This window comes from Polyodon spathula, chromosome 2, assembly GCF_017654505.1.
Source record: "Polyodon spathula isolate WHYD16114869_AA chromosome 2, ASM1765450v1, whole genome shotgun sequence".
In the NCBI taxonomy this organism is placed as follows: domain Eukaryota; kingdom Metazoa; phylum Chordata; class Actinopteri; order Acipenseriformes; family Polyodontidae; genus Polyodon; species Polyodon spathula.
The window spans coordinates 36720028-36747575 of record NC_054535.1 but is presented as its reverse complement, the minus strand read 5'-3'; the positions used below and the strand labels follow the sequence as shown (position 1 = coordinate 36747575).

At 35.7% G+C, this 27548-nt stretch overlaps 1 protein-coding gene across 42 annotated transcripts in view; it reads right to left on the bottom strand.

Annotated features, from left to right (window-relative positions):
* Positions 1-10049, bottom strand: part of LOC121295932 (receptor-type tyrosine-protein phosphatase delta) — a 226921-nt gene extending 216872 nt beyond the window's left edge. For all 42 annotated transcript variants that reach the window (XM_041221061.1, XM_041221131.1, XM_041221062.1 and 39 more), the window contains exon 1: positions 9715-10049. The gene's annotated coding sequence lies outside the window, so the exon portion shown is untranslated. The remainder of the gene's footprint in view (positions 1-9714) is intronic.
* Positions 10050-27548: the final 17499 nt, after the last annotated feature.

Sequence of the window (27548 nt, the reverse complement as noted above, 5' to 3'; positions counted from 1 at the left end):
TTGCACTCCAATAAGGACATGAAACCAAGCTTGCAAAATAACAAAAAAAAAAAACAAAAAAAAAAAAAACGCAGCACTTGCACAGGGAAGCGGGCGCAATTCAATGCAATAAAACCACAACAAACAATTAATTCTGAATGAATAATATTAACTGGAGAGCGTACATTTAAACTTCATCCCCCATGAATTAATTGAACGTAAGGTTGCAATGTTCCATTTGTTTAAAGCAATTGTCCAGTACAACAAAAACAAAAAAATACAAGACGCGGGCTATAAGCTCAGTAGCAAAAAAATATGCACATTTAAAAAATAATATCCAAGTTAGCCATCCAGCTAGAAAAAATGAATAAACTGTGTTTATCCCACCCATTTGAGAAAAGTGTAGCAATGAGATCTTCTGAGTTTTAGCATCCACATTAAATCTTCACTCTTCATTAGTTTGTAATTCACAAGGGAAAGATAGGTAGTACAGCTGCAGTGCAGTGAAACAGAACACATTCGTTCTCTCTAAACTAAGTTAACCTGAGCTTAATCGAACTTTCTATTGATAAAGAAAAATAACAAACAAGTGGCAGTCCCTCCCAGCAGACCTGCAGGTGCGTGGCTAAGTATTGTATGTGAACTTGCCTCGTGAACAGGGCTCCCCTGGGTCCTAAACCCTGCCTGGTACAGACGGGGATTGTAGTAACCACACACCGGCCATAACTTTTGCAGACATTAAAGGTTTGCTGACAAGGTTTTTTTTTTTACTTGTGTATTAGTCGACCGTTGACACAACCCCCCACCCCACCCCCCCCACTTCAGGATTGTGTTTTGTGGTTAAACTTCTCGACTTCAACTCGAGCAAATACGGTAATATTATCAATGTTATTAGTATAGACTATGTTTGTGAAATAACTACTTTATATGTCTGGGTTCCTTTACAAATTAAGTTCAAGTGCAAGAGAAATCAAATAGGGAGAAGGATAGAATAAAAAACAAAGTGGTCAGATTAATTATAATTGGGGTCTGAAAAACAGCTGCACCGTTTCTTGTCACCAATTTCTAAGACTTCCACCAGTCCTACAAACCTGAGAGAGGCTGTTGCTGGTTATCTGTATTGGCCCTAGCTAGCCTGTGAGAGAACTGTGTTGGGTCCAGAACAGGGTTAAGTCACTAATAACCTAGGCTATAATTTTCCCTTTTGTTTTTATTCAGTTCTTACCATTTTGCCATCTGCTGTCTTCCTTGTTAAATTATTATAAATCATATTTCTTTATTGTCTTCCACACACTGTGGATTCTGAAATGTGTGCTTTGATCTGTATTTCTTGTGAAATGTATATGGTGGCCAATGCATTTCAATTTAAGGAAGACTTTCTTTGCAAGAAGGAATGCAGGAGTTTGCCGAACTTACTCTGATTTTAACTTTATAAATGCGCCTGCTCCATGTGACGTTTCAATGCCACAGATTGACAGTGGAATTGTATGTGTAGAAGGACCTGAGACATGAAATCTGGATGAAAAGCAGGAGGTGAGTGTTTAACAACTACAAAGAGGAGGACAACACTGAGCAGTGAACAGAGAGAAGAGGAGATTGATCTAGCTAATAGATTCCAAGCACTGGGCAATGACGACTTAATGCTGGATGAAATCAGGAGTGCGGTGTTGTTAGTAGGTGATTCAATTTTACACTACATCGATAGTGATTTTAGCTGTAAAGATCTCGTAAATAGGATTGTTACCGGCCTCCCTGGAGTAAAAGTAAAGGATATTGAATCAAGATGCACAGATTATTAAATCATAAAAGAGATTCTGTGGTCATTGTACATGCTGGTATAAATGACATAAGGAAGAGAAAATCTGAGATTCTGGATTTTAAATCCTTAACAAGACAGCTGAAAAAATTAGGATGCAGAATAATTCTCTCAGGTCTACTACCTGTTTGGTGGTGGGGATGAAGTATTCAGTAGAATTAGGACCTTAAATACTTGGCTGGCTGGTTGATGTGTGCAAGAAGGGCTGGGATTTACAACAAAGCAGGTTACTCTTAATCTCTGCATCACCATCCTGTATTTGTTCACAGATGCACATGCTCAGTAACTTTCAGAAGCAACACAGATTACGTTCTTGACAGTAAATTAATATACAAGATATGTTTTGAATTTCATGGAATATTCGATTTCATTAAAATATTAGCGATTTGTTATCGTGGGGTTCCAATCGATAAATAATTTGATTATTATTGTTGTCGTTACAAGCCTATTGCTTTTTGCGATCCTTTTGTATAAAAAGCGCTACAAAAGTGCAATAAATAAATAAATAAATTACAGAACTATTTTACATCTTTCTATTGTAGTTTCTTGAAGAGAAAACATTTTCCCACGCTTTGCCCATTCACCTTGTAATCCCTCTCAAAGTTGTTAAGCTTGCTTTAGTTTAAATTAATATAAATTTCTAGGGGAGACATTCTGCAAGGCACAGCAACATTTGGATAATTAAAAAGAACAAGACAATGGCCATTGTGTTTTTGCTGTGGGGAGTGAAGGAAAGATGGGGCACAGTTAACTAAAACTGTGAGAGAGACAATCACTGTAGTCAATTCACTGTAGTCAATTCACTGTAAGCTCTGCAAATGTCAGTGATATTCTTTGAGCGCTGGATGCAGAAGCAGCTACCTCCTTTGTTATGTCTGTGTTATCTCTGTACTGCTGGGCTATGAGCTATGCCTTTTTTTTTTTTGGTTTCATTCGGCTCCTATTGATCTCACTCGGTCATCAAAAGGTTTTCTCGGCTTTTTCCAGAGAGAAAAAAACGACTAGAGACCTGTGCTGTACGTCTTTTTGATGACGTCGGACAGATCTGACATCGGACTGGAAAGGGAAAATTGTGATGTCGGACCTGTTCCAACATAGGACCGCAAAGGTTTAAACAAACAATTTAAAGTAGGTGTAAAATGTTCTCAGGATGTTAACAATGAAAAGAAAAATTACAGGTCCATTATTTAAACAGTTGCAGCAACATGTGGGGACATGTAACACTATATTTTTCGGAAACCCGCTACTTACTCTTTAAGATTTCTGTGGTATATATGGCACAAACATTTCGAAGGCTGTTCGGAACACGACACACTCAACGCTCTGAAAGCAAAACTGTTAAAATGAATTAAACTTTGGGATTTTACTGCCAAATAAAAAGTCACTGGAAAGCAACCAAGTACGCTGGACACATCTCACCCTCCTGGCAGGGATCAGTGATCTAAAGATATACTGATTGGCAATGTGTGCACAGCCTTTCTACTTTATTCTACATTTTTAATTTCTCGCCATATGCTGTGTTCGTAGCATAGGTTCAACCAGATTTTAAATCAGCTACTCTGCATCATCTTAGTTTATCAAACTGTTTTCTGTCTCTGTGCATCCAGTTAACTCACATTAACCAATTAACTGGGTGAAAGGAATCCATAATTCAAAACTGAACAGTTATTTGTCCACATTTCTGTACTTTCCACAGCAATCAAATTTGAATCTGACGTGTGGGGAAAACAGTACTGTTTTGACTCATTTGTACTGCTGTGGTAACACACATCATCTCTGATCATTTCTTTTTGATGCACCATGGGGTGACACTGAATATACAAATTGAATACAAGCTCTGGTATTTTCCATTTCTCTGTTATTCTTAAAGGGCACAAATTACCTTTAATTGCATCTTTTTTATAATAGTTATTTTTTAACTTCAATGCTCTGTCTTTTACTTATGTTTCGTGAACAACTGCACTGGAGTTCTTTGTATGAATGCTAACACCGCTGTGGGAGAACGTGCTCCTGTTCTATCAAATAAATCCAACTGCCGTTTGGAAACAGGGCAGTAGGCAGTAAATTCCATACCTTCATCAGTACAACTGACCCCAGTGCAAACCCCCACAACTGGCTACAGGCCTCCAACATCCATCACTGCTCCTGAAACCTAATCTATCAGGGAAGGACAGCTGCACTAGGAAGCAGTTAAGTGATGCCATCCCCTTTTTTTCCTCTACCTTACTGATTGAAATTTTCTCAATCAAACTTAAAAACAAAATGTCAAAACAGCACACACTAGAAAAGACATTGTACCAACCAAGTAAAAACAATTCCAGACCGTTGACTAAAATATAGGGAATATTACATGCAGTTGTCTATCGGGATGCTAAATAGAATTCAATAATGAGGGTAATGTATTAATTGTACCTTTCAAGTAAACAGACTATTGAAACAACAATAGCATTACTCTAGCAACAAATCGATATCTTGAAGATGCATTTCCAGTCAATGAATTTAAACAATAAGTATCAGGCATAGCAAAGGTCAGACTTTAGGAAAATATGGGGATGATTAATAAAAGACAGAGGAATCAGACCCATTGAAAGTAAAGAAGTGTTAGTTTATTGCAGGAATGTGCAGCATTCTTCAAATACTAGACGTCTTTACCATTTGTCACATTCACGCTTATCTGGCACAGCTCTTGACCTGCATTGGATTCATTAGCCGGCTGTTCACATGACCTCAACAGTCAAACAGCTCCTGCTGAGAGTCAGTAGTTTGGCTTCAGCTGAAATTAGGTAGCTCATAGTGAGAGACCGCTACTGTACAGTAACTGTTACCTGCTTGCGTGCCCATGAACATAATTAACAGTTTCAAATTATGACCACCAGTTTGATTAAATATTCAATATACTTTCTCAAATGCCCAATACAAATTATTAATCTTTCACTAACCAATAAAACAGAATCACTTTCTATATACTTTTTTTTTTTTTTAAACTAAGAACACATGGAGAGCCCTGCTGTTTTTATCATTAATGTCTATTATTTCATATAAAAAAAAAAATCAAATGTTCTTTTTCAAATATGACCATGCTTACCAGGTTATTCAGCTTCAGTGTAACTGTGATGCAAATCACATACTTTAATGATATAGCCTACTGGGGGAAAGAAAAAATGACACAGATTTCAATGCAAGTAACATTTCCTACATCACCTCTCTGAAAATAATGTACTATAGAAGCATTTAGTGCAGCAATCCAAGAGTAAAATAATTGTTCAGCTCCGTTCCTGCCTGGTAAATCATTGATAATTTATGAAGGAATATTTTTAAAAGCTGATTTCACTCTCTACATTCAGTGGATGTTTTATATTCACATATCTTCTCACGTGTGCCATTAAGTCCCAGAAGTAGAAAAAACTGCTGAGGGAAAAAAAAAAATCTACAGGATTCTGCACGATAATAAGCTAAATCTATTGTTGTTTTCATCAGGAAGTGCTGCTTTTACTTTTAGACTGAGAATGAGCCATCAGTGAATGGCAGGGACTGCCAAACACATCTCAGCAATTTATTAACCCTTGGAAAGACTATAATAAGAAAAGAAAGGTTTTATCTTTTAGCTTATAAAGGCCAGCATAGTACAACAATGCCTGTCCTTCATTTGTGCACCAAATTAAATCTTATTTTTCTTGTTCGTTTATACCAAAATCACAGCACAGTGCTAAAAAGCAACAGACTGCATTTATACACTAGCTAGAAGGAATTCCCTTTTTAGTAACCACCCCCTCCCTCTCCAGTACATAAAGAACAATGTATGGAGTAGTGAGTAGTGATATGAGAATTTAATGCCAATCTGAGGGGTTTATCCAAGCATCCCGCCCTGAGAGTGGGCATTACATTCTCATTTATCACACAGTATTTGCCAAAAAGCATGGCAATCGCAATGCTGAAAAAACAGTACATGACTGGAGACAAAGACAAATTTAAATATGGTGAAATAAAACAGATTAATACAGATGTGATGTAGGGTGCTTACTGGTGCTCTGTTAATTATTACTTTCTAAATCCATTCAAGTACCACTTGTCAGTGGTTTACACTGTTACTACTGGGATTTCCAGTAGTGTTATATCTATATGTTGATGTATTCTGACATTGTACTTAAATTTACCTGAACCAATTATTTTGAAAAAACAGAATACAGTTTATATTAGCAGTTTAACTAAAAACAAAAAATAATAGTCAGATTATTAATGGAATATAATGTTTTAAACAAGGGTTATTTTGAAACTAAATCTGGTGTATTTTTCTTTATGTATCAGGTATCAGTGCTGAGCACATAGCAGGGAGAAAAGCAATTTTCAAAAAAGTACTTTAAACACAAAAAAAGTTTCCTAAAATTGAACCATTAAAACCCGATAAAAAAAAAAAAAAAAAAAAAAAAAACCCAATACAAAAAAAGTGAAATCGGTGGATAGCCAATAAACACCGGAAAACCCCGGAAAAACTGTGGAAATGGTTAATCAATTCACTTTGACTTTACCCTTTTTCCCTTAAAAATAAAACCTACTACAAAAATAATAATAAATATATTTCCCAGTGCTGCTGGGCAATGTCCCGCCTTCCTGACTTGCATCTATCATTGATTTGCATGACTCGTTCTGAATACTTTAAACCCGCCCCAACTACTGAGTGACAGCACATTCCTACATTTCTATTGGAGACTCCGCTTGCAAGATTTAAAACGAGATTCCAATCAGGATGGAGGCTTGTTAGCAGGATTTAAAGCTGTATTACAGTTAAGATACAGAGGATTGTGGTGAAATGTACAAAAATGCCTCCACACAAAAATCCCTGAAGAATGTGTCTGTGAGTGACCATAGGGATTTCGTTGTGGAAGACAGCAAAGGGAAAAAGCTACAACTTAAGTGTGCAAGTACTGTCCAGTTACTACTGTACATATTTTGACAGAAAAAAAAAACAAAACGCTCAAGCATTTTGGAAAGTATCCGGGAAAAAAAAAAAAATCCACACAGTATATCAAAAAAGAAAGCCCCCCCACCCCAAAAAAAGATTTACATAAAACTCAAAAACTAGCTACAAATAATCACCGAAAAATGCAATTAATAAAACCCGAAAAAACAGAAGCCCTACTAATAAAATAACAGTCTCTCAGCTCTGAAAACCCTTGGAACCTGAGTTAGCTATACCTGCGTCATTGCTGTGTTCCAATCTACATAACTGATGTTGTACAAAGAAAAGCACATACAATAAAAAAAAAAAAAAAAAATACATCTTCAAGACTTGTTTTTGTTTTTTTGTTTTATGTTATCCGGCCTGTCAGGATTGAAAAATTGGAAATCGACAAGGAACAGCACGTGAAGTGGCCCTAATTACTCCATGTCAAATTAGGAAAACTACTAATTAACTGAAGCAGAATGTGTGAATTCTACATAAAAGCCTGTACTGCTGCCTTGGTGTATGCTGACTTGTCAAAATGTAGCCTTCCACTCCACACACTCACTCACAAGTCATTTTAAACACCTCACCAATAACAGCCTTTACTGCACTTTTAAAAACCTTTCAACACTGTCACTCAATGCCATGCCATGCAAATGGATAACATTATGGATAATAAATTAGGAACTCATGGAGAAACCGCAAGTAGTTCACTTAATCCACCACTCCTGTGCACATACTGATGATGTAAAAACAACAACAAAAAAATTATCTGCATTATTTTAAGATCAGGGTACAGGTTCCTTTTTTTAAGGATTTATAAATTGTACAGCCTTGATTCTGTGTAATAAATGCATGTACAAGTGGTCTAGTTGGGGATTCAATAACTCACTTTACCTACAACATTATTATTATTATTATTATTATTATTATTATTATTATTATTATTATTCCGCACTTATTGAAATTAGCCAAATGAACCGATCAGTTCCGTATGCATTTTCTCTCAGTGTAAGGGAATGCACTGTGACATGTACACGATGATGCTGCGATGGTGTTTACTGCACAAGTCGAACTATACTGTGCAGTGGTATGCAGGCCCCTAGTGGTTCAACAATGACAGCGCCACCCAGGGAAGCTCTGATAAACAGCTCTACGGCTATCCCCCATACAAATCCAAAGCCAGTCAACACAAACAGCTTAAATAGGGCTTCCACCTCTTGGTGGATCACAAATGGTTTTACGTTACAATTACCATCTGCAATTATCAAAATGCAGAGGATACTTTTTTTTTCCCCCGTGGATTTGCTTTTCTGAGCTTAAGAACGTCAATGTAACATGCTCGACATAGAAAATTAAGTACTTTTAAGGCTTTAATTAATTTACCAAAGTAAGCACACTTGCCGAATACATTTTGGAAGGAGTTTCCAACAGTGCTTACCACCAATGCTTTACAGTAGATTCAGTTCAGTTTCAGCGACTACAATATTATAACTAACCTTTAAAAAAATGGAAACAATAAAAGATACCACAGCTTATTGGCATACTAGTTGATTTTTTTTGTATATAAAGATGCGGTTATATTAAACAACACATACATGTCTGATTCATTTTCAATAACTGTAAGGCAAAATATTTACTCTCAGTTTGAATTAAATACATGTAAGCACTATTTGTAAATGTATACGCTTTATTCATATACCGCTTGGCAAGAGCCAGCCTAATTAGCCCGGGTTCCATCTCAAAAAGTGATTCTAAAACAAAGCAACTTTAGTATCTCATGAGTTAAATAATTCAGATACCTCAAAATACAATCGCATTGATTTAGCAGACCCTGTGTCAAGTCTGAATCTTAAAAGTCAATTGCCTGAATAAAAACAATAAAATAAAAATATTGCCTGCAAACTGAGGACAATTTTTTATATTAAACACACATACATATCCAAGTTGAAACAACTTCCACAATAATATATATATATATTATATATATATCGTATATATATATTATTATTATTATTATTATGATTATTATTATTATTATTATTATTATTATTATTATTGTTGTTGTTAGTTACGTTACTCAACTAGATTACATTGTAACTGGATTAAAACAGCATCCAGCAGTTAGAGATTATTTAACTTTCATTCATATTATACTAGAGGGTTTAATTTAGGTATCTGATTGTAAAACTAAACCAGGGCATTATAAAAAAAAATAAATACAAATTTACATTAAAAAGAACGGGCATAAATATACCGCTAAATAAAAATTAATTTCTTGTAGATTATACCAAACACAACAATATTACCGTGTCACATCTAAGATGGTTTTGTTGTATAATTGCCACACTAGAATGATATGAGTCATAGTGTTATGTGTGTGTGTGTGTGTGTGTGTGTGTATATATATATATATATATATATATATATATATATATATATATATATATATATATATAAACAATGCACATATTGTTAATATCTAACTGCAACTACTTTTAATTGTTTACAGTATTTGTGATTTTAATTTGATACTTCAATAGACTTTTACTGTAATACAATTCACGGTGTTTAAAGAAGACACAAAATAAACTGTTCAGCGATCTCAAAATCAGCAGATTCCATTCACTACAAACAGACCTCACCAAACATTCTTCCACATAGCACGGCAAGTTGAAAAAGTGCTCCCTAAATAGCAGTAGTACTGTACAAGTATTTGGTGGGGAAAAAAGGTTGCATAAATATAATTTGTGTATAGGCGTGTGTTTTTACCGTTATCCAGACACAAGTATAACACACTATATGTATAAAAGAAATAAGAAAACAAATGTCCCTTTACGGCAATAATACATTGCTAATATTCACATGAAATGCTCCCTTCATAACATTATAACACTAGTATCCATTTATCAGTTTAAACATTAAAACAGCCCCCCGGCTACCGGTACAACGTAACGATGGCATGATAGAGATTTACCTTAACGGCATGCTGGATTTTAAAATACGAAACCTCTATTTCTCCTCTTCTTGTCAATTTAAGAATCGTTGCGAGTTACATCCAGTGCAGTTACAGCATGAGCGAAATAATCCACCTTCAAAACAACCGTCTCTTATTTTTCTTTCTTTTCTTATCTCTTAAAGCAACGACTGTCTTGCTTTGAACAAGGATTAACCCCAAGAAAGCAGGAGTGAATCTGGAGCTGTTACTTATGAACAGAACAGAATAGGCATTTCCCGTGTGTGAGATTTCTTTTTACGTCTCACAACCAAATGTGCTGTAAATGTGTAGTTCACTGTAACTACGACTGTCTTTCCTGCAGAGACTCAAACACAGACTGAGAGGTAGGCAGAGAAGCAGAGAGGGGCTGGGAGAGTGACGTCACAAAACGGGATCAACGAACTCCCAGGAGTCAACTCTGAGCTCACCCTTTGAAAAATGTATTTCACCAAAACAATTTGCAGTAAAGTGTCCATTGTTTAAAGGAATCCGTCGAAATATATTGGAAATGGTCACGGTGGAGACATGACACACCTGCACTTTTTGATATGTACTATTTTTTTTTTCAAACTTTTAGGCTACTCTGAAAGGGTTACGAAGTCCAACACCTCTCAAAACTATGAAAGAGCATTTTGTGATAAGGAATTCTACTAATTTCACCTTGGACCTGCACATGAAGGTATGACACTGGGAAGAAGCTACTAGATAAAAAAAGTCAGAAGGTGCGTCGTTAAATATACAGAAATAGCACATATTGGTTGTTCTCTTTCAAAGGCCTCTAAAGAAAAAAATATATGTCTAATCCCAATAATAAATTCACAACTCTAGGACAGGCCTATGTTTTTTTTTTTTCTTATTCAAAAAAGCAAAATAACCTTCATCAACAATAAAAACAATGACAACTTGGCAGCTTTCTGAATACATGAAGTTCACCATGATGAGAATAATCATATTTTAAATTTTAAATATTTTTTTTTTCCATTTTTCTTTTTACCTTAATCGAATTACCCCTCCTATAGCATGTGCATGCACTGTGTTATCATACCAACTACTTCTTAAAGGGTAACAGTGCTTATATGGCCAAAAGTTTTGCATCATCCTATAGAAGGAATGCTTTTTGTTTCATAAAGTCGAGTAAACCTGCTGAATACATTAACATACTGAATTACATACCGCATAGTTTATCATATAGTTAACAACAAAACTGACAAATTGAAAAATGTGACATTTCAAAATCTAACATGAAATACTGTATCATGGCTTCTGGTAGACTTTTTCTGAGTTTTCTTTTTAATTATGTCTCAATCCTTGAATTACAGGTGATGCAAAACTGTTGGCCATAGCTGTGAAGTGCAGTTCCAGAAACAAATCCCAGTCCTGCCTTCTTTTATTTTACAGTTGCTCCTTCCTTGTCTATTTAAAAAAAGAGGGCTCTTTATATAGAGGGAGATCAGTTTAACCAACAGTACAGTATGTGTTTAAAACCCTTCCCTTAACATACATTATTAATGAGCTGTTTTCAATCTAAACCAATCAAGTCAAACCAGATGGAATTAATGCCAAAAAAGCAACAGCTAAGGCCCTCCCCCTTCCCAGACTCTTCAAATACTGTCACATTACATGTCCTGCTTCCTTCCTATTTTGAGGTCTCAAAGCATGCACTGCTTTTCTGTTTGGAATGTTTGTCAAAGCCCACCACCCATGGTTCCCTGAAATGTGTATGCCTCAGAGGTTTCTAAATCCTGAGCTAGTACTGCGGTTATTGTTACAGTAACTGTTGCTGTAACTGGTTACTATTTTCCTCTAAAATGTTTAAATTCACAGTTTTTGATACTGCAGTACTGTATCTCCCAGTTTCACAAGCTACATTTGTGTTTGACACAGAATACTGTCTATGTACATCGCTAGCTTGATGTGCATGGAATCATTACAATGACGTGACCTTAAGAAAATAACTGACACGTATTGATGTGTTTGCCTTATAACTTAATGACTTTATCAACTGAAATAATCCTCATTAACTAATATGTAAATGAAGGTGGGGGTGGTGAACAGACTGTGGCAGGCCTCCAGTGCAGTGAAGAACTTGAAGCAGCTAAAGGCAATGCCATCATACAGATTTATTAAATCAATGTTAAAGAAAGTTATGTCAAAATGTTTTAAATTCTGTCCATTTAGCAGGACTTTAAATGAATAATGTTTACACTTTGAATTTGCACAATGCCTCATTCTTATCTGTTTATTCCAAGATATGTTTTCTTCTTAATCACCTGCTGCACTCGGAAATATTAAATACATATTTTTTTCTCATGCCACTTTACTTTGGATTTTATTTAAATTGTTAAATAGCTATAAGCATTTTATAAATGTTAGAAGTCATTCAAAAAATAACACAGGAGGCGAGAACCAAATTATATTATTATTATCTAGCCAGAAAAGTGCTCCAAGAGATAAACTGGTCAGAGTGTTTTATTTTGGAAAGTCTATTCCATGATCTACTTAGACTAAACAAACACAACTGTCAAGGACTGCCAGTGGAAACTCATTCACAGCAGAGAGATAACATGGAGCACAAGGTTTTAGCCACATGCCAACAGCAAACAAAGTTCAGCATTCATTTGGAGAGCTTCATTTTTTACATCACTTGCTTTAACTCTTAATTTAAATACAGGAATTGTATTCAGTGGACCAGAACTGTTTTTGAAATGCTGTGCTTTCAGTCTGATGTATACAGATTTCAAATGTTGCTCAAGAAAGATGCTATAAGGATTTCATGTTCACTTTTCTGTACAATATATTGTTTTGTATTGCAATTATTATTATTTGTTTATTTAGCAGACGCCTTTATCCAAGGCGACTTACAGAGACTATGGCCTATATAGCAGTGTTACTTTTTGTAACAGTTGTGTTACTTTATTCTACAAACTGAACATCTTAAAACCAAGGATTACAACAGTAAAAATGAAATATGTTAAATCAATATAATGAAATAAGTATTTACATTCAAAGTATTGTTAATATTACTTTCTTGAACTGAGGTAACAGGATGTATATTAGTGGGCATCTCCTGATGGTATGGGTAAAAACAAATCTCTGATTTACCATTTCATTTTGTTGTACAGGTTACGATGATAACTCTTATCATTGGCAACCAGTAGTATAATAAAACAGAAATTATTAAAAAAACATATTTAAATGGACCAGGAGAAAATACAATTGCAATCTTACAATCAAATCGTAGAGGGAGAAAAATATATCCTGAAAGGTTTCCGGTGGATGGGGAAATACTTATCAAAATTGTTTTTAAAAAAATTTAATGTTTTCAAAATATAGAACAGGAAAAAATCTGATGAAATATACAATTATGAATAAAAGTTTGTCATTATGCAAACTATATATATATATAGAGAGAGAGAGAGAGAGAAATTATTTTAGCCTCTGATCGCTGAGCTTACACCACTGGACAAACCAAAATATTTCAACTACCTTCCCACACATGTGATAAGTTACAATGATGTCGATATGACAGCCTCAGAAGTAGGAAGTACCTTCCTGTACCATCACATCAGCAAAACAAGATGCAGAAATTTATCAGATGTCTTACTTCAAAGCTAATTTCACGAAATGTTGGATTATTATCACAACCATGGTTATCTAAAATAGAAATGTAAGCATTACCGAATAGGCATTTAGACCCTGAAATCTGAATAAATATACCAAAGCTGCGTTCTGGTGCCTGTGACGCAGTCATGCACGCCCCTGAGAGCATAACAAGATTACCCAGGCAGCTACCATAGTTATAATGACTCAAGTCAGTGACTCGACTTGAGTCACTGCAAGACTGGACTCCGTACAATTAAGGACTCAACTCCCTGCAAGAAGACTGGACTCCAGCCTGCTCAAAAGACTTGAATAGAGTCCCTGCTCAAAAGACTCTACTTGACTTATAATTTTTATATTAAAATAAATTACGCGATCAGTTTAGTTTACAATAACTGCAGCCCTTCTGATATGTACAAGCTCTGCCTCTTTATGAGTGAGAGGAACATGTGACAACACAAAGACAGAGAGAAGAGCATCAGCAGCAATGAAGGTAAATGAAGACTACCTGTGGTCGTCGAGTTCACAAGAACTATGGAGTAGAGAGGGAGAGAAATAAGCAGTCTGCATCCTGCCAGCACGAGAAATGCCAAACTAAATAAACTGTCTAAAATAACTGAAATCATTTTTGGTCTTTTTTATTCTTTCTTACCAAGTATCAATAAGAAATGACTTATTTGGTGGGTCAATCAATTTCATTATGTTACACGGATAAAATATCTTCAATGCGATACAGATACTGTAAGTTGTTCATTTTAAATTATTCAGTGTTGTGCGCAAATGTTTGATATATGACGACAGTGGAGCGTCTTGAGGCATGTACTGTTTTTTTTGCAAATATCAGGATGTTTAGTGTTATTTTTTTTACGATTTGCTTAATACACAATAGTTTTCGACAAGTTCAAAGTTGATTATGAAATCCGGTCCTGCGAAAGTCTTGCGATGTGATTTATAACTGGAATTGAGTAGATTTGGTCAGGGCGATAGCAAACCACTCCCCCGTCTCAACCCACTTGTAGTCAACAAGCGATAGGTTGGATTTGGTCCGGCCCTAACTCTAACACATCTATCCAGCATGAAAATCCTGATGTATTAAGTTTATCAAACACGTCTAGAGCTGATTAACTTAATTTGGAAATTCTGGAAAACAAATATGATCGTGCAACAACTTCATTGATCATTCATCTAAAGTGTGTGGTGCCAGTGGTTATAGAAGGCTATGGGAATGTAAACAAATTAATACAATTATTAAAGCTCTAGAGGGTTGTTTTGTGTGTTCATTAGCTAGAAATTGTTGCTGTGGCTGCAAAAGTTGCTACCGTGCAAGAAGTTGTATCTGAGAAGCCTATATTGAAACTTGTATTTTATGTTTTTATACAGCCCAAATAAATGTTATTAAGCTGTCATGTGCTTTTTGAAGGATGGCTTTCATCAGTAATATTGGTGGCCCTTGAACATTGTTGACTATTTAGGCTGTCAATCAACCTTTTCCCATATATTGTACTTCAAATGTACAAAATAGTAAATACAAATACATGTTGGTGTAATAATACACTATACACTACTATTCACTCAAACCCAGCACATGTAAAAGAACAGGCTGGTACATTTAGCAGAAAAAAAAGAAAAGTAAACCAATAATGTAAGTATTGGCTTTAACATCAAATTAGCTAAGGCAGGCCATAGGATAATTTATTTTTATGAACATACAATATGTCATAAAAGGCTTTCCTAATGTCTGTTTTATTTAAACAGTCCTAACGAATCATTCTCCTTTTTAAGAAAAAAAAATATAAACACAGACTTTTAGGAACACATTTCTAGAAAAAAAAACCTAAAATAGACAATTTGATAAATTAGGGGCCGCTGTTCCTCAATACCCTTGGGAAGGCAGGTGTAGCATGCGAGCAGTGTTATGAAATGAACTGTAATTAGAATCTGGAGTTGAGTTTAGCCAGATACGTCTTTGATTAATTAGGTATGCACTGGTCAATGAACATATGGTACATATTTTGCCTTATACTCATGCAAGATAACATGCATTACAGCAAAACATGCACACAACTCAAACTGGTAGATGAAACAAATGCCTTTGTTGAACTAGCATGCATTCATTGCAGATCCAGTCTGTTTAATATTATTATTTCGTGAAATTCTAATAGGATTATCTTTCAGCTGTCCATTACTGGTAAATTACCGGTTCATATAGAGCAAAATGTATTTAAGACACTGCGCAATGGTAAACAAACAAACAAAGGACCTAAAAAACTAGGTTGGTGTCAGTGTAGTCTTGTTATAAATAGTGATCAGGAGACACAAAGACATTATTTTACTCAGTATTTCAATACCTAATAAACCTCAGACAAATTATCATCCAAACTGCAGATCATAGTTTTTGCTTTCTCGCATGACATGTTTAAAATCATTGGAAACTATGTACACTTTCCACATGAAAACAGTTATATTCATACCCTATACCTTTTACTGATTTGGTGAAATGTTTGGATCAAAGACATACTGTACAGCACTCTAGACATTATAAAATTCCTGTAAACTACTATTGTTGTTACAAAAAGCTTTATATTAGTAAGCTTTTCAGATACTATATTACTCAAATTGTACTGTGTATGTGGGTGTTGTTGAGTGATTGATTTTGTGATTAAATTGAAAGTGATGGTCTCGAGGAGTCTAATGGGTGAAAGTTCAAGTATATTTTCCTCTAGACAAATTATCAGTTTTTGATGTCACTACTGGTATTATGCCTTTTTTTCAAATGGCTCAGGATGGAAATATAGCCTTCATCCACGTATTATATATACAAGGAGAACACAAAGCTACATTAGAGACTACCAGGGAGCTGGAAACAAAGAAGGTAAAGTGTTTGAAATTTATAGTTTTGGGTCACTCTGGCATTACGGTCCTTATTGCGGTGCATCCAGGAGAGAGGGGTGTGATCAGTCACTAACAAAAAACGCCTGCCTAACAAATAATATTTTAAGGAGTCCAAAGCTCACTTTATGCCAAGCACTCCTCCACCACGGCATAGTTTTTCACTGGTGACGATAGTTTCCTACTTAGGAAAAGAACGGGGTGTTCTTTGGAGTTAACCCATTGAGGTAAAACAGTCCCTAACCCAATTTTAGGCACATCAGTTTGTAAAATAAAATCCCTGGAAAAGTCTGGAGCCACCAAAACCACCTGTCGACAAAGGCATCTTGCAGGGAGCGAAAGGCCGTTAGCCTCCGCTCTCCAAGACACCATATGCAGACCCCTTGCTCTGGTCAAATCTGTGAGAGGGACTCCAATCATGGCAAAACTTGGAATGGAATGTCTATAATACCCAATGAGACCTAGAAAAGCTTGTACCTGTTTCTTAGTAATGGGCCGGGGCTGAACAACACCCCTCCCTGTATTGTATCACAAATATTTTGCCTCAGACATGCCAAGAGCACACTTAACTGGATTGGCACCTGTTGAACCTTAGGCAGATGCGAGTCTCAGTCCTCACTATGATTGACGACATCATCTAAGTAAGTGGCCGCATACACCTTATGGGGTCTAGAATTCTGTCCATCATATGCTGAAACGTTACTGGGGCGCCATGCAAGCCGAAAGGCAGAGCACTACTCTGTGGTGTCATTCCCTTACCCCAGTGGCATCTGACAAACTAGCCCCTCTGCTGGTATCCTCAGGGGACCTTTTGGTACATAATTTTACTTATGTGGACATAAGTTGCCGCTGTCTGATTTTCTGCATTTTTGCATATTTCTGACACGGAATGTTATCAGATTTTCAACCAAAATCTAATATTAGATAAAAGGGACCCTGAGTGAATAAATAACATAACATTTTGATACTTATTTCATTTATTTATTAAAGAAAGTTATGCAACACCCAATGCCTCTGTGTGAAAAAGTAATTGCCCCCTTAGACTCAATAACAGGTTACACCACCTTTAGCAGCAATAACTGCACCCAAACGCTTCCTGTAGTTATTGAACAGTCTCCACAGTGCCACGGAGGAATTTTGGCCCACTCCTTCATGCAGAACTGCTTCAAGTCAATGACATTTGTGGGTTTTTGAGCATAAACTGCTTGTTTCAGGTCCTGCCACAACATCTCAAATGGTCTGGACTTTGACTAGGTCATTCCAAAACTTAATATTTCTTGTTCTTCAACCATTCTGATGTAGACTTGCATGTTTGTTTCGGATCACTGTCTTGCTGCATGACCTAGCTGTGCTTCAGCTTCAGCTCACAGACGGATGGCCTGACATTCTCCCGTAGAATTCTCTGATACAGAGCAGAATTCATGGTTCCTTCAATGACGGCAAGTCGTCCAGGTCCTGATGCAGCAAAGCATCCCCAAATCAGGACACTACCACCACCATGCTTGACCGTTAGTATGAGGTTCTTACTGTGGAATGCAGTGTTTGGTCTTCGCCAGACATAACAGGGCCCATGGGCTCATCTGTCCATAGAACATTATTCCAGAAATTTTGATGATCATCCAGGTGCTTTTTGGCAAATTTGAGATGAGCATTCATGTTCTTCTTACTGAGCAGTGGTTTCCACCTTGTTACTCTGCCATGAATCCCATTTTTGCCCAGTGTCTTTCTGATGGTGGAGTGATGAACACTGACATTAGCCGAGGTAAGAGAGGCCTACAGATCCCTGGATGTTGTTCTAGGGTTCTTTGTGACTTCTTTGTGACTTCGTTACGGCCAGTCATGGGAAGATTCACTACTATTCCAAACTTTTTCTAAATGTCAGCAAAAACTAAAGAGAAAAAACTGAAATATGTTGATTACATAAGTATTCAGACCCATCAACTCAATATTTGGTGGAAGCACCTTTGGCAGCAATTACAGCCGCAAGTCTTTTTGGGTAAGTTTCTACCAACTTTGCACACCTCTTGATGAGATTTGTGCCCATTCTTCTTGGCAGATTTGCTCAAGCTCTCTCAAGTTGCTTGGGGATCGCTTATGGACAGCAGTTTTCAAGTCTTTCCACAGATTCTCAATAGGATTCAAGTCAGGACTTTGACTGGGCCACTCAAGGACTTTAATTCTCTTCTTGTTTAACCACTCCAGTGTAGCTTTGGTCTTGTGCTTTTGATCATTGTCCTGCTGAAAGGTGAATTTTCGCCCCAGTTTTAAGTCTTTAGCAAGTTGAAACAAGTTTTCCTCTAGTATTTGCCTTTACTTTGCTCCATCCATTTTTCCTTCAATCCTAACAAGCTTTCCAATCCCTGCTGAGTAGAAGCACCCCTATAGCATGATACAGCCACCACCATGCTTGACTGGGAGATGTGCTGTGTTTGCTCTGCGCCAAACGTAACGCTTGGCATTTAGACCAAAAGGTTCCAATTTGGTCTCGTCTGACCACAACACCTTTTGCCACATTTTTGCAGACTCATTCAGGTGCTTTGTTGCAAGCCATGCAGGCTTTGAGGTGGCTTATTTTTAGCAAATGCCTTCCTTTTGCCACCCTGCCATAGGCTACTTTTGTGAAGTGTTCTGGATATTGTTGACTGATGCACATTTCATCTATCTCAGCCATTGAACCTCTCAGTGTTGGCCTCACAGTGGCATCCCTCACCAGTTCCTCCTTGCCCAGCTGCTCAGTTTGGAGGGAAAGCCTGATCTAGGCAGTGTCTGGGTGGTACAATGCACTTTCCATTTCTTGATGATTGAGTAGACTGCGCTCACAGGTATATTCAGAGACTTCGATATTTTTTTGTACCCTTCTCCTGATTTGTGCTTTTCAATGACTTTATCTCTGGCTTGCTTTGAAAGTTCTTTGGTCTTCATGGTTGAATCTTTGCTTGACATGCCTTACCTGACCAAGGAACCTCACAGAGACAGGTGTTTTTATTCTAAAATCATAAGAACCACTAATATTGCACATAGACAGAGGCCACTCAACTAATTGTGTGGCTCGTTCAAGTAATTTTGTGCACCTGAATTAATCTAGGTTTGCCACAGCAAAGGGCTTGAATACTTATGCAATCATGACTTTTCCATTTTTATTTCATATTAATTGTCTATTTACTCATTGCTTTATGTTTTTGCTTTGAATGTGTGGAGTAGGTTGTGTATATAACACATATTAATTCCTACTTCAAAGTGTCAAGCTTTAAAGCAACAAAATGTGAAAACTGTAAGAGGGTCTGAATAATTTTGCAAGGCACTGTGTATATATATATATATATATATATATATCATATATATATATATATAATAAATATTAAATTCTGTTAATTGAAGAGTTGGCAAGATTTCCCTTAACTGTCAATCAACCCTTGAGTCAGCCAATAAAGTGTGTTATGGCATGAAAAAGAACCCTGCTAGCAAATTAGAGGGTTCAGGGGTCGGGGCAGAAGGTGGAAGAGGAAGGGAGACAGAGAGGTTTTTTGTAAAGCATTAAAAACAAAATAAATAAATAAAACAAGACCTTCCTAAGTTCATGTGTGCAGTAACCTCCAGACAAGTGTTTTCATAAGACGACGATTCAGTTAATAATTGCACAGCTATAAATTCCCTGATTTCATAAAATATATTTAATTTGCTAAGGTATTTCAAGTGCCATTAAACACTATGAAGTGAGGACAAGACCAGATTAATTCACTACTAACAGAGAAAAAAGGAAAGCAGAATGATACAAGTGTCTTTAGTTGATTTGTCAAAGATCTAATCCTTGTAATGAAATAGATTTTTTTCTTCAGTTTTGTAGTTTCCTGCGGCGTGTAACAGCAAGACACTGTCAGCATACAACTAGCTGGAATTTATGATATTCCTACTGAAGTCTTAGAAACTTTGCCAAGCATGGTGAAGAAATGCAGCTGCTAGCAGTTGGAAGGTAAACAAAATAACCATCCCTGCACACAACAAACATGACAATGCTCAGAAGACAAGGCGCTGGTGAGAATGGAAATGGCTGCCTTTACTTGTCAGGTAGTAAATGTTTGCTGCACCCTGTAGTTTATTTCTGTCTCTGTGGTAAATAAATAGTATGTCTTGATAGATCTTCTGTATCTACATCATAACGCCTCAAATTCCCAGGCACATTTCTTTTCCATTTGTTTCATGTTTTACATGCTTTACTGGACACAGTCTCTCTGAAGATGTCTCCATTTGACTGCTTTTATACACAGTCACTCAGCAATGTATTAAAATCCACTGGAGGGAAAACAGGTAGGATAATGGTAAAGAATACATTTTAAATGTTCACACCTGTGTTGAAATAAAGTAGATTGCATTTATTTATTTATTTATTCATTCTTATCTGAAAATATTTTTTTCTCTTTAAAGCAATTTGTATTTGTGAAGGTAATTTAAACAGGGGTGAAAAGATGATTATGTAAAACAACACAAACAAAATAAACATACTGTATGGCATGTTCAAATATTGTTCTCGTGCCAAAGCACAGAATCACAAATTATGTGCAGTCTAGGTAAAATAGAAATCTACAACGTCCTTATAATTCTCCAGGATTATTTTGCAAGTCCACCTTTCAAGGTCATTGAAAATTCAGGTTTTGAGTGTTACAGAGCAAGAGCATACATATTGAATTAATCTCACAGTGGTTTTCATACTGAGAATAAATCAGGTCAAGATGTTAGATCTGGATTTTGTTGTTTCTAACTGTTTGGCCACTATTAATTCGTGCAGTGTTATTAATCAACCATGTAGTTCTTCCTTTAACCATATATTTTGCTGTAGGGACCACAATTGACCATACATCTTGACATATCTTGACACATGATATGACACATGCACGTATGATTTATTCATGTTCGGCATTACATTTTAACGAGTTCTTGGTCAGGTAAAACAATACACAGGTTCAACAATCATGTACTGTATCAGATAAATAATATTACATGAATGCATATTTTTATCTTGTGCTTGTGCACATTCATATATACTTATTTTGGCTGGACTTTGCCAGACATACAAATGCACTATTTTTACCCTTTATATCCATTAGTATTAGTAATAACTACAGCACCCAGGTTAGTCTTTCTAGTCTTGTAAGCAGGAATTTTTGTAAATTCAATCTAAATTAACAACACACAAAATTCTGATCTCACTGCTGCCCAGAAATAAGGATTAATTAAGTAATGTCTGTTAATTATAATTTTGGAGATGACATTCAACATAAACTATTAAGAACGTATTTGATTATAAGTTTATTTTTTGTTTACTTTTGATACGGCTTAAAGCACATGTAACTAGCTAAGCAGAGACCCAAAGTTAGCAGGTGTCTAATCAAGATGTGTGGAGGAGTGGAGACACAGTGTGAAAACAGAACATCACAAACAAAGGACTAGTTTGAAACAGTTTCTAACAGATTAGATTAAGACACACTATATAATGTTATATACCAGGAGGTGTGTTGAAGGTGTGTGATAGCAGGGTGGATCCATACTGATTGGAATAGAGTATAAGAAATGGGGTGGAAATGCTAATATATTCATAGTATTTAATGTAATGTTTTTGTTTGAATCGTCAGTCATTTCTTTGACTCCACAGACGTCCGTGTTATGGTACAAACGTATACATTAAGGCATGCTGTGACCTGCGTGTTTTTGCTGGCTTATATCTAATGTTTATACGATTGTATTAACATTATTTTCTTTTATACATATAAAGTATTTTTGAAAAAAGAAAATTTTGTCAAATTTATTTCCCTGCAATAAGCTGCTGATGATGTAATTGTTAGCGATGAGGATATAGTGGGGATGGTTGTAAGGCTGTAAACTTTACACTTTACATTGGCAATAACATGTTTTAGCTTAAGTTATTAAGAGTATTCGATTCTGGGGATATATGGAGGTGTCTATTTGTACATTTGTCCACCTGTATGTCACACTTACTGTACATTTTTGCATCTATCTGGAAAAGCACTTGTTAAATTGTGATGAAATTTGGTATTACAGGTAATATTATTTAGCAAAAAGTAATTGGGAATATCAGATTGTCGGATATATGTCAAACTTACATTTTTGCATGTACCTTAAGAACACAATAAGTTATACTATAATACAAACACCCCCTGTTCTTACCTAATGAAACATTTAACAATGTATTGCCATTCCTAATTATATACCATTCTGTACATACTGTTAATATATGTCATGGCCATTAACTTTTTTACATACTTATCAAACTTTTGCTCGCAAATACTGTAACTATGGGGCAATCCACTATAACACTTAAGCCCAGAGCAGGGATCTTTTTTGCAACTCTTATTCCACTTTCTATGGTGCATCACCGATCATACAAGAAAATAATTGGTTTGCTGATTGATAAACACAGACAGAAGTAATATTTATTTTGCGATGATCCATCAAGCATAGTCTTTATTCTTAAACTGTACCTTAATTGTGACTTTTGAAACAATCAGCCCAGTCATTGTATCTGTTTGGATCTCGAGTGGTTGACAATTTATGATATTGCTCTTTTTTTCTTAATCTTTCTTGTTTTCTCCCCTGTGGGTTAGTTAATTTTTACAAATAAAAAAATATGTTTGATGGTCTGCAAAGTGTGATCTCTGTGGAATATGGGGAGTTATCTAAAAAAAAAAAAAAAAATCACAAGCACCATTTTGGCAATAGTCAGTCTTGTATAACAGCTAAAATAATAAAGAACACTGTTGTTTAAAGCAGACATGATGTTCTAAAAGCTCAATAGTGCCTTGACAGGCTACAATTGATTACAAATGCCTTTTTTCAATGATTTAAAAGCCTGCTTTTGTAGTGGAACACATTTAAGCTAAACTGCTGCAACAAAACCCCACTCCTCTGTATCACAAAACAATCGGTTGAACTGCACAGCAGTCACATTTGCAGGTAAGCATAATTATTCCAACATATTTGTAATAATTGTTATATTTTTGAATAACGCATTGTGCAAAGAGGCAGGGATCTCAATTAAAGGGATCTCTAGTCCTGATATATGTATGTGTTAGCAAGAAAGTGAAGACTCAAATTAGGTGGAATTTGTATTGGAATTACAGGACACAAAAGTTAATTTTTTTTGGGGGGGGGGGGTTCTGGAAAAAGACCTGGAAGCCAGGAAATCTGAACTGGGATAAGTTAAGCATAATGGAATAATATTCTTTTCTGAGGTCTCCTGTACAAATATTATCTGATCAATTCTGCTTTGCAGCTGAAAGGTGATGATGTAGGCTTTAACTAAAATGTACAATTTAGTGGAGAAAAAAAAGATGACTTTTTGCCTAGAACAGTTATGGAAGGCTGGTATAAAAAGTCACTTCGTTTACGCTATGCCCACAGTATACTTTGACTAATCTTGAGGATGCAGAGTGCTAAAACAGGCTAGAACAATCCATCGGAAACACAATCATGCAATAAAATTGCTCATGTTAAAGCCCATATGTGCACAATTTACTATGAGCAGGTTTTGTTAACACAGAAGTTTAACCATATGATAAGGGCAGTGTTGGGCACGTTACTAAAACTAATATAATATCCTTATAAAAAAAATAGCCTATTAAAAAAACATTTCCTTCTTTTGTCTTGTCCTGCGAAATATATGTTGTGGCTATTCTTAACTATTGAACTATTTGTCTGGTAATTTATTTATTTAATGTGTGTGGCAAAGTGCCCGCCCCTGTGTGTATTTTGTGTTGTATGTTGTGTGTTAATGTTGGTGTATAGTCATTGGTACACAGGATATAAACGGGTCTGTGTAACACGAGTGTTTAAAATGTATATTTGTATTTAGGCACAAGGATTGCACAGCACTTCACATGCAGGTAAAAAGTAATAATATGTGCGCATGGGGAATTGCACTTTATTAATTCACGGGCAGTTGTACCACGACTCCAATTGAATGATTGATTAGCAATCGAGTCTCGATACAGCTGCATAAAAGCAGCATGTTTTCACTCACTTGGGGTTCTCTGTTCAGCGAGTGGAGAACGGGATTAGAAATGGAGGTAATTGTAATAATAATAATAGTAATAATAGTTAAAATAGAAGATCACCGTGTTTGTCTGTGTAGTCTGTTTTGTTTGGCTCTTTAATTTGGCGAATGTGCTGTCTCCTGTGTTTTTGTTTGTTACAACCTTTTTATTTACTGTTCTGTTAATTCATTAAATGCTGAGCGCAAGCAAGTGCTCAGCTTCCCCAAAACTCCACCTCTCTTGTTTATTTCCTGGTTCCTGGTTTCTGGTCTGATGTCACCCACTCCAGCCATCTTTGTAACAATGTGTCAATGTTTTTTTTTTTTTTTTTTTTTTAATTATTGTATTATAACAAACAAACTCCTCCTGTTAATAACGTACTGGATATAGCAAATAGTAAATTGTAATTATTACAATACATGCGAATTTATGGAAGTCATAAGGAGTGAAAAAGAAAGTTACATAAAGCCTTTTTATAATAGAATAGCAAGTGTTAGTTGGACAAGAATGACAATGGGCTCTATGTTGTAATATTACTTATGTGTTCGTAAATACTTCAAATTCATAGCCTCTGTCCTTCGTGGAATTTGTGCCTGTGATGTTCTAAACAGCTCTTTCTGTGAACAACTACCGTAATATCACTGCAAGTTTACGAACAGCATAAAATGACTGCCCATTATACAGGAGAGATCGAAATTTGCATCTCGTTATAAACAGAGTGAACAGAAAGAAGTAGTAGGCAAATATAATAGTATGGAGCTATGGCTTCTGCAGTCTCTGACCTTGATGCAACAATAGCACTGGCCAAAAAGAAAAGCTAAATTTCCACAAAGATATTTACCTGTTAGTTAGTAAAATGTAAAATGAAAAAAAAAAAAAAAAAAAAAAAAAAAGCAAATATTATTTAACACTTAGCAGGGCCCAAAACAATAAAGACACAAAACATGGAAAGAAATAACTAACAAAATAAATTCACTGAGACCAGTGCCGGTGCTGGGATTTACTGTGAAGTAAAAATAAAAAAATAAATAAATAAATAAAAATGCAGAGCGCTGCTGCAGCACAACCTAAAGAAAACCTTTTGAAAATAAATACATCAGCAGCAAAATCTGAACGGGTCAAAAACTTATATTTGTTGTTCAACAAAACATATTCTAACAAGACAGTAATCAATCAAGTAACAGTATATCCAAACATTTTAATAAATCAATTATATAGCAAGATTAATAACTTGATTTAGTTAATATTGGAACATATTAATATCTTCAAATTAGTCACAGAACCTATTGTACTGCTAAGGCTGCTGATTTGCAAGACAACGTGGGAATGGACTTGATTATGGACTGGGGAAAGGGGTGGGAGTACTCTGTAAATAATTGTAAATAATGTGTATTTGTAAACTGTTATTCTTGTTCAGGGCTGTTCTGTTCTCTGTGTTTTTGTGCTTGTGGGATAGCTAAGAGACTGCAAGGGTTGCCAGATGCTACTCATAAAATCCCCCTATTGGTGAACCAATTTACCCCATTTTCAAACTTTTACCCCCATTTACACAACAATACCAGTTCTGGAAAGGGGAGTTGCATAGATAGTATTTACCGTCCTATGATTGAAAAATAATATAGTTGTTGCTTTAATTAACTAAAATATTAGGCATCACTAAAAAAGTTTTCTAGGAAGTCCTTGTTGCTAGAAATGCTGTAAATGTGGCTTGTGAATTTCTGGAGTGTATGTGTGGTCGGCTGAAAGCTCCTGCAATCTTGTCCCCACCACTGCAAGCCATATTTAACATCCAGGTGCCTTCCTACCTTTACTGACTGACAACCTTGACTTCACTGCCTTCAATGACTGACAACCTTGAGAAGGCATAGACAATGATGATTAAAGCGTTTATGACTCCTGTATATTGTGTGCACTTTGTCATTGTGTTTAGATAATTGAATAAACAGTATCATTATTCATGAGGCATTGTTAATTGGTTTCCATGCTCCCCATCATTAATAAAGCACCTTAACAAATAAAAGAAACCAAAACAAAATGTATTTATTGCCATTGTTATTTATCCCTGCTGCAGTAGTTTAGTTATGACTGTTCAATTCAAATTACTTTCAAATGCAAATATACAAATCTCTTTATAATATCGAAGTTCACGCTTACCCTTGATGTATTGTCATTTTTTCCTGATTTACGACTTTGGTTTGAGCCTGTTATTTTATTCTTGACTCTCACTGGCATAGACTCAACTAGCTGTTTCTATGTGAAAAAATGTTTACGGGTTTTTAGTTTTAAAATAAAGCACCTTAAAATATATAAATGAACCAAAATGTAACATAATGGAGGAAATAGAAGAGTACTTCACTTTCAATGGAAATCTCAAACAGTAAAAAGAAGATGTCAGTATATAATGCTAAGTCTCAATATTTAACTTATATTCCAAAATATAGCCTTTTTAACAGCCCTGGAAAAAAGATACTGACAAGCTGTGAAAATGAGAAATAGTAAACAATACCATTTTGAAATGTACCTTTTATAACTTCTGTCAGGACAATTGATAACAATGCTCATTACATGTTCTATTCTGAAACTTTTCCACATACTGCCTGTTGATGCAGAATCCAGTGTAAGAAAACAGTTCTGCATTTCTTTCTTTTTTTTTTTCCAGCTGCAGTGCTAGCCAATCCACTCATTGCTCAGTCATGGTGACCCTCTGTTCTAATCCCACCAGTACTTTCTTGAAAGGTAGTTCTGCACTTTCCATGGCTTCTTGAAGTTAAAAAAAGTTCCTTTCGTTGACTCTATAGCTTCTTTAATTTCCAGTAAACTCAAAATATGTTGCTTTGTGCAGCTTATCATAGTGACGTTGTAGGGTATAATTTTTCATAATTGCAACCGTTGCACTGCAAATCAGACATATTGCCTTGCCGTCAAAATTATTCAGTGAAAAAATAATCATCTGGCCAATGATTGGAATCTTCTGTGTTCCGCCTCCACCTTTTGCTTCCGTGACATCTCCAGTTACTTTTTTGTTACTGTATTGAATTTTTACAGAAAATTAAATGAATAGTTTAAACAAGCCTTCTCTTCCCTATCCTTATCAAGATTATGTGACCGTGAAGGAACAGACCCTATGCACTTTTTGAGCTATTTTACTACCTCTGTGAGCTGTGATTTGCTTAATGGGAATGTTACTCATACAATGCAGAATGCACGTGTTGAATACGCATGTTATATTAAAGAGACGTAAGAGAGAAGTTGTTTTAAAGAATTCTAAAATGATACAAT